Below are 6,388 nucleotides of genomic sequence, written 5' to 3'. Positions count from 1 at the left end.
ACACTGGCTGTAACTTGCAGCTTGAGGTGCAACAGCAAAACTAGCACAAATTTCTTTTTCCTTCTTCATAATTTCATGGATAAAAGATTTGTTCTTACTGTAGATCTCAGCAACCTCAGTACATGATTTTTTTCCTTTCCTAAGTTGAAAACTTTCACTTAAAGGAAGCACCTGACAGCTTCTCTCTGTCATATCTGGATTGCCAGCATCGCTCCTCTTGTGCTGGGTGACCATTTAGTAAAGTAAGGATTGCTCACACACAAGCACTGTGACGCTGTGATGGTCATTCTGATAACCCAGATGGCTATTAAAGGGCAGGTAGTGTATACAGCATGGGTACGCCGGACAGAGGGATGATTCACATCCCAGGGGACAGAGCAGGATGGCTCGAGATGGCACGAGATTTCATCATGCTACTCAGAACGGTGTGCAATTTAAAATTTATGAACTGTTTATTTCTGGAATTTTCCATGTAATATTTTCGTACCATGGTTGACTGAGGGTAAGTGCAGTCTCAGAAAGCAAAACTGGATAAGCAGGGACCACTGTACGTTTTAAAAATTTTCTGTGCTTTTGAAATTTTTAAATGTATAGAAAAGTTTCTCTAGTAGTAGCGAGCAGGGGCTACTCTTCGTTGCGGTGCGTGGGCTTCTCATTGCGGTGGCTTCGCTTGTTGCGGAGCACGGGATCTAGGCGCGTGGGCTTCAGTAGTTGTGGCTCGTGGGCTCTAGAGCACAGGCTCAGTAGTTGTGGCGCACGGGCTTAGCTGCTTCGCGGCTTGTGGGATCTTCCCGGACCAGGGCTCGAACCCGTGTCCCCTGCATTGGCAGGCGGATTCTCAACCACTGTGCCACCAGGGAAGCCCACTGATAGGGTTTTGATATGAGTCTGCAAGCAACTGATTTATTACAGTCTCTGTGCAGTGAAACCTCTCTGCTCATCTGTATTTGCAGCCGCTCCCCAGTGCTACCATCACCGCCTCAGCTCCACCTCAGATCATCAGGCATTAGATTCTCGTAAGGAGTGCGCAACATAGATCCCTCGCATGCGCAGTTCACGGTAGGGTTCGTGCTCCTATGAGAATCTAATTCCGCCACTGATCTGACAGGCGATGGAGCTCAGGCGGTACTGCGAGCGACGGGGAGCAGCTGTAAAGACACATGAAGCGTCACTCACTCGCCCGCCGCTCACCCCCCGCTGTGCAGCCCGGTTCCTAACAGGCCACGGACCGCTACCGGTCCATCGCCCAAGGGTTGGGGACCCCTGTTTTAGAGTATTTCCATCACCCCAAAAGACCCCTTATGCTCAACTGCAGTGAATCCCCCAGCCCCCAGGCCGCCACCAATTTACTTTCTCTCATGACTTGCCTTTTGCAGACATTTACTGTAAGTGGAGTCACACAACATGTGATCTTTTGTGCTTGGCTTCTGTACATAGAATACTGTTTTGAGATTCATCCCTTCTATGGCATGTATCAGTATTTTATTTCTCTGTTGCCGAATAGCATTCCGCAAAGAGTTTTACCTCTTCCGTTTTGAATACCACTGTGGACTCGTGGGTTATTATTTATTTGATATTTACAATCAGTTACAATCAATTTTCTGATGTTTAGATGGTCACAAATTTTCCCAGTGGGAGCCCCTTTGAGCTGGCTCCTGGGTCCTTTTGCCATCCCCCCCACACACACACCCTGAATCAGTCTTGGAGAACTTCCTTTCTAGCATAACAAGTCCCAGGAAGCTCAGAATACCAGACACCAGGTCTGGGAAGGCCCTCAGGGGAATCCTGGCCCACTTATTTCTGTGGCGGCCGGTGGACTGTTACAGTCATGGCCCCCACGAATCGTGCCTCTTGGAATCCATGTCCTTGTATAGGCCTCTCCCATGGCAGCTCTGACCTCGGCCACGTGACCTGCTTTGGCCAGTGGAACAAGAGTGACGTGATGCAAGCAGAGGCTTGGCGAGCTCTGGTGCACTGGGGTCGCCCTCTTGGAGAGTATTTGCGGCCATGAAAACCTTGGCTCTTCTGCCGGAGGCCACGTGAAGGAGAATGTGGCACCCGGGCCAGAAGCCCCAGCTAAGGGTCAGATTTGAGGGAGGCCCCTTGGACCACACAGGCCCAGTCGAGTCACCAGCTGCATGAGTGACCCAGCAGAATTGAGCCAGCCAAGTTGCAGATCTTGAATAAAATGGTGATGGTCTTAAGGCACTAGGTTTGGGACTGGCTTGTTACACAGCAGTAGGTAACTGATGCCAGCCCCCTTGTTGATGAAAGGGGAAACTGAGAGTCGAGGATGACCACCCCAGGGCATACAGCGAATACACAGCAGCCCCAGCGTGGACACTCATATCTCCTGAACCTGTAGGGCTTCTGCTGCGTCGCCTGTGAGACTGATTCTCGTGCAGCCTGAGGGAGGTGTGGAGGGTAAGATCTCGTAGTGTCGTCTTTGGCCCAATCTGTGGTTCACATCAAGTGCTCAGTAAACAGTGGCCTTGATTACAATGTAAATGGCTCCCGGGGCGTGTGCGCAAATGGGGCAGGACAGGTGAAGAAGGGCCATCTGTCCACCAAGTACTTCCTGTGCGCCTACTGTGTGCCAAGCACTGCGCCAGGTGCCGCGCAGGCAGCGGTGGAGGCTCCGGAGCCGGCTTGCACCCCATCTGCTAGCAAGAGCGGACTGTGCATCTCTTCCTAACTCCTTGTTCAGCACCATCACGATGGTGGCTGGCAAGTGGCCACAGGAGAGAGTATTTACACCATGGAAATCAGCACATGCCACAAACCAGGGGAGCTTGTGGCTTGGGAGACTGAGCCAGACAATGTGTCTCGAGGACTTGGCTCCATGGTGTTTGGAATGCTAGGTCCTGACTTCTAGAAGCCTCTGTGCTAAGACACAGACAGTGAATGGCTCCTCTCAGAGGTTTTGAAGCCAAAACTGTCACTTCTACTTTGAGACCATTTGTCTTTCTTACTGGCATCTTTAGGATCCAGGAGTCCCACATCCTCTGTGGGAAGGACAGTTTCTCAATGGCAGCACCCTTGCTTCTCTCCATCTTTCTCCCTTCATCCTTGATGCCCAGACGGATGTGGTCTGGCACCGCCTAGGAGCTCAAATAGTCCCGGAAGTGCATGAACAAACCTCTAATCTAGAGGGCGGCAGCTGACACATTTCGGGGAAACAGGCCCAGAGAGGGGAAGAGTTCTTTCCTAGGGACTTTGAGCGCATGCCAGGGTGGCTGGGGTGTGGTGCACAGAGTAAGACATTGTGCCTCTAATCCGGGGGCCGCACTGTCTGTGAATTCCCTTCCAGAGGAGAGGCCAAAGTGAAAGGCCTGCCCTGCCCGGGACAGCTGCGGCTTGTCTGAGGACTCCTCTGGGCAGTGGGAGGAGGCAGCCTGCAGTTTGGTTAATGGGATGCAGGGTGGTTCAGAACCTGGGCCTGCCCATCAGGCAGACCTGGATTCAAATCGTGGCTCTGTCACACACTAGCCAGTTGACTTGGCAAATGGTGGGACGCTCAGAGCCTTACTGTCCTCAGCTATAAACTGGGTGCATTAAGAACTGCCTTCCAGGCTGTAGTGGAGCTAAGACGAGTGACTAAGGATGGAGCACCTCCCAGGATGCTCAGAGAGATACCAGGGGCATCACTGGTCCACCCCTCAGCTCAGGGAGGAGGCAGGTAGCTCCTCCAGCTTCCCATGGTTCCCCTCACAGCTTTCATGCCTGCACAGCCCAGCTCCTCATCCACATGGCAGGTCTGTGCTGTCATCTCTCCCATCTCATGGGACCCCGCACTGGCTCCTAGGCACATCGCCATCGGAAAAGCATCCATTTGTACACCAAAGATCTGCACAAGGCTGTTCCTAGCAGCACCATTCCTAACACCCCAGACCTGGAAACACCCCGAAGTCCAGCAGAGTTGAATGGAAGGACTTCCCTGGTGGCGCAGTGGTTAAGACTCCGCACTCCCGATGCAGGGGGCACGGGTTTGACCCCTGGTCGGGGAAGATCCCACAGGCCGTGTGGTGCGGCCAAAAAAAAAAAGTCTAGTCGAATGGAAAAGAAACCAATAAACATGGTGTGTTCACACCGTGGAACACTACACAGGGAGAGTAGACGAATTACAACTAGAGGCCGCAGCATGGATCTCACAAACACAATGCCGGGAAAGGAGCCACGCCCCCAAAGCACGTACTGTAGCATTCGGCTTATAGAAAGTACAGAGATCAGACTAACCTAATGTATGGTGCTAGCAGATGGGATGGTGGTCACGCTGGGGTGATGAGAAGGGGTGTCAGGAGCTCCTGGGGCTCTGGTTCTCGATCTGGGGGCTGCTAACACAGGTGTGCTTAGTTTGTGAAACTTCATCAAGCTATACACATTCGATTTCTGGATTTTCCTGTATGAGTGTTATATTTTAATTTTTTTCAAAGGCAAAACCGAACCAAACGACAAAGTCACCTTTCAAGATCCCCTCTGTAGTCACCAAGAGTGGCCCTCCAAGTTTTGGGAGGCCAGGCCCCTCTCCCCCAGCACCTCACCTCTCCCTCTCTCTTGCCTATTTCATCCTGTGCTGTTCCCTCTGCCAGGAAAAGCCCACCCCAGCTAACTCCCTCACATTTTATAGTTCCTCACCCTGACACTTCCTCCAGAACACTCTCCCCGAGGTGAGAGGATAGGCCTGGGTTTCAGGGACTTGGCTTCTCAAGCCTAACTGCTCATCCATGAAATGCCATCTAACCAGGGAGGGGCCATGCAGCCAGACGGGACGGCGTCCCTGTCCTAGGGAACTATTCTGGGAAACTCACAGCCCACTCCTCACACCTCCTGCCTCTCAGCGGCTAATAATGGCAGTGCCTGAGGTAGCTGAGGGCAGGTGACAGTGAAATGGGGCCAGCTGACCCACACGAGCCCAGGCTGGGCCGGGTGGGAAGCTGAGTACAGTTGAGGGGTCCTGGGGGCCCTCCTGGCTCGCTGGTGGGTTCTGAGTCACCATCATCCCCCCAGTCCTTTCAGCCCCACCCATGGTACTCACTCCTGCTGCCTGGCTGGCTCACAGAGTCAGCGGAATCCTCTGCTGTGTTCTCACTTCTCATAAACACTTAGGTTATTTATCCGGCACTTGTTCTAGCATCGGCCTGGGCCAGTCTCCAATACATAACAGGCCCTGTCTTCATGCTGCCCAGGTCTTCTCCAGTTGTGGCTGCAACCACTTATATCAGAGCCCCAGGGGACATAAGAATGTAGACTCCAAGGCTGCAACCCAAGATCTACTGGATCAATCCAGGGCCCATTTTCTACAAGCTGATCTCGGCGCTGCATGAATTCGGAGAACCATTGTTTACTGTTGAGAGACTGACAAGGAGCCAATTACAGTCCAGTGTGGTCAGTGCTGGGGTAGGAGAGGGGATGCAACTGGGATGCAACTGTGGGAGCCCAGTGGAGGCCCCTCTCCTGGCCATGGAAACCTCTAAGTGAGGACAGACACCTGAGACAGACTGGAACAGCATGTGAAAAGGCTCAACGACAGGAGGAGCCGGGCACTTTACCTGACTGTAAGCACTGCAATCTAGCCCAAGAGAGAGTGAGGGTGGGAGAGGGAGAGGTGGGTGGTAAGGTGTGGCTATTTATGCAAGGCCTGTAGGACAATGAGAGGAATGTTTTGGGAAAACTGAGGTATAGGTGGAAAACCCGCCTCTTGTTTAAAATGCTCCCAAGATGCCTCATTAAGCAGCATAAATGGGATTGAATCAATAAATCTGTGTTAATTGAATGAAATGAGGAACGGAGTCTTTTAATTTCAATTACGCTTCCACTCGACATCAGTTAAGCTTCCATAAAGCATTCAGGGGGCCGACTGTGAGCCCCGACCCGGGAGTCCCTTCCCCCATCCCACCCCCAACCTTTAATGGAAAGGTTGTCAGTTTTGTGTGACTTGCTCCGTTGCCAGTCAGTAAAGGGCAAAGGAAAATAAGTCCCCTCTGGGTCTCTGGCCTCAGTTAACGCATAACTAAAAGTAGGTGAGTTCAGACTCCATAGTGCCAAGGTTGCCTCCCCGCTTCGAGCATGCGCTCTGACAGGCGCTGAAGTACTGTCGACCCCGGGCTGGCTCCCGGTATCGAGGAAGCCTTCACTCGGTACACGTCCCCACCAAACCAAAGCTCCCACCAAAGTTCAACACGCCCCCCAAGCTAGCGGGTGATTGGCCCGCCCTGCCCACACCGCGAGCCGGCCTCACCTTCTGATTGGCTGTTCTGCTCTCTGTTGTGTGCTGAAACCCTCCTTTTCTCTGATTGGTTAGCCACCTACCTGCGCTCGTCCCGGATTGGGCGCCGTCTTGGCCGGCTCGCAGGCTCCTAGGGGCCCTGCTTCCTGATTCGCCGCTCGG

This window comes from Globicephala melas, chromosome 6 (genome assembly GCF_963455315.2).
Source record: "Globicephala melas chromosome 6, mGloMel1.2, whole genome shotgun sequence".
In the NCBI taxonomy this organism is placed as follows: domain Eukaryota; kingdom Metazoa; phylum Chordata; class Mammalia; order Artiodactyla; family Delphinidae; genus Globicephala; species Globicephala melas.
This window is presented reverse-complemented; position numbering follows the sequence as displayed.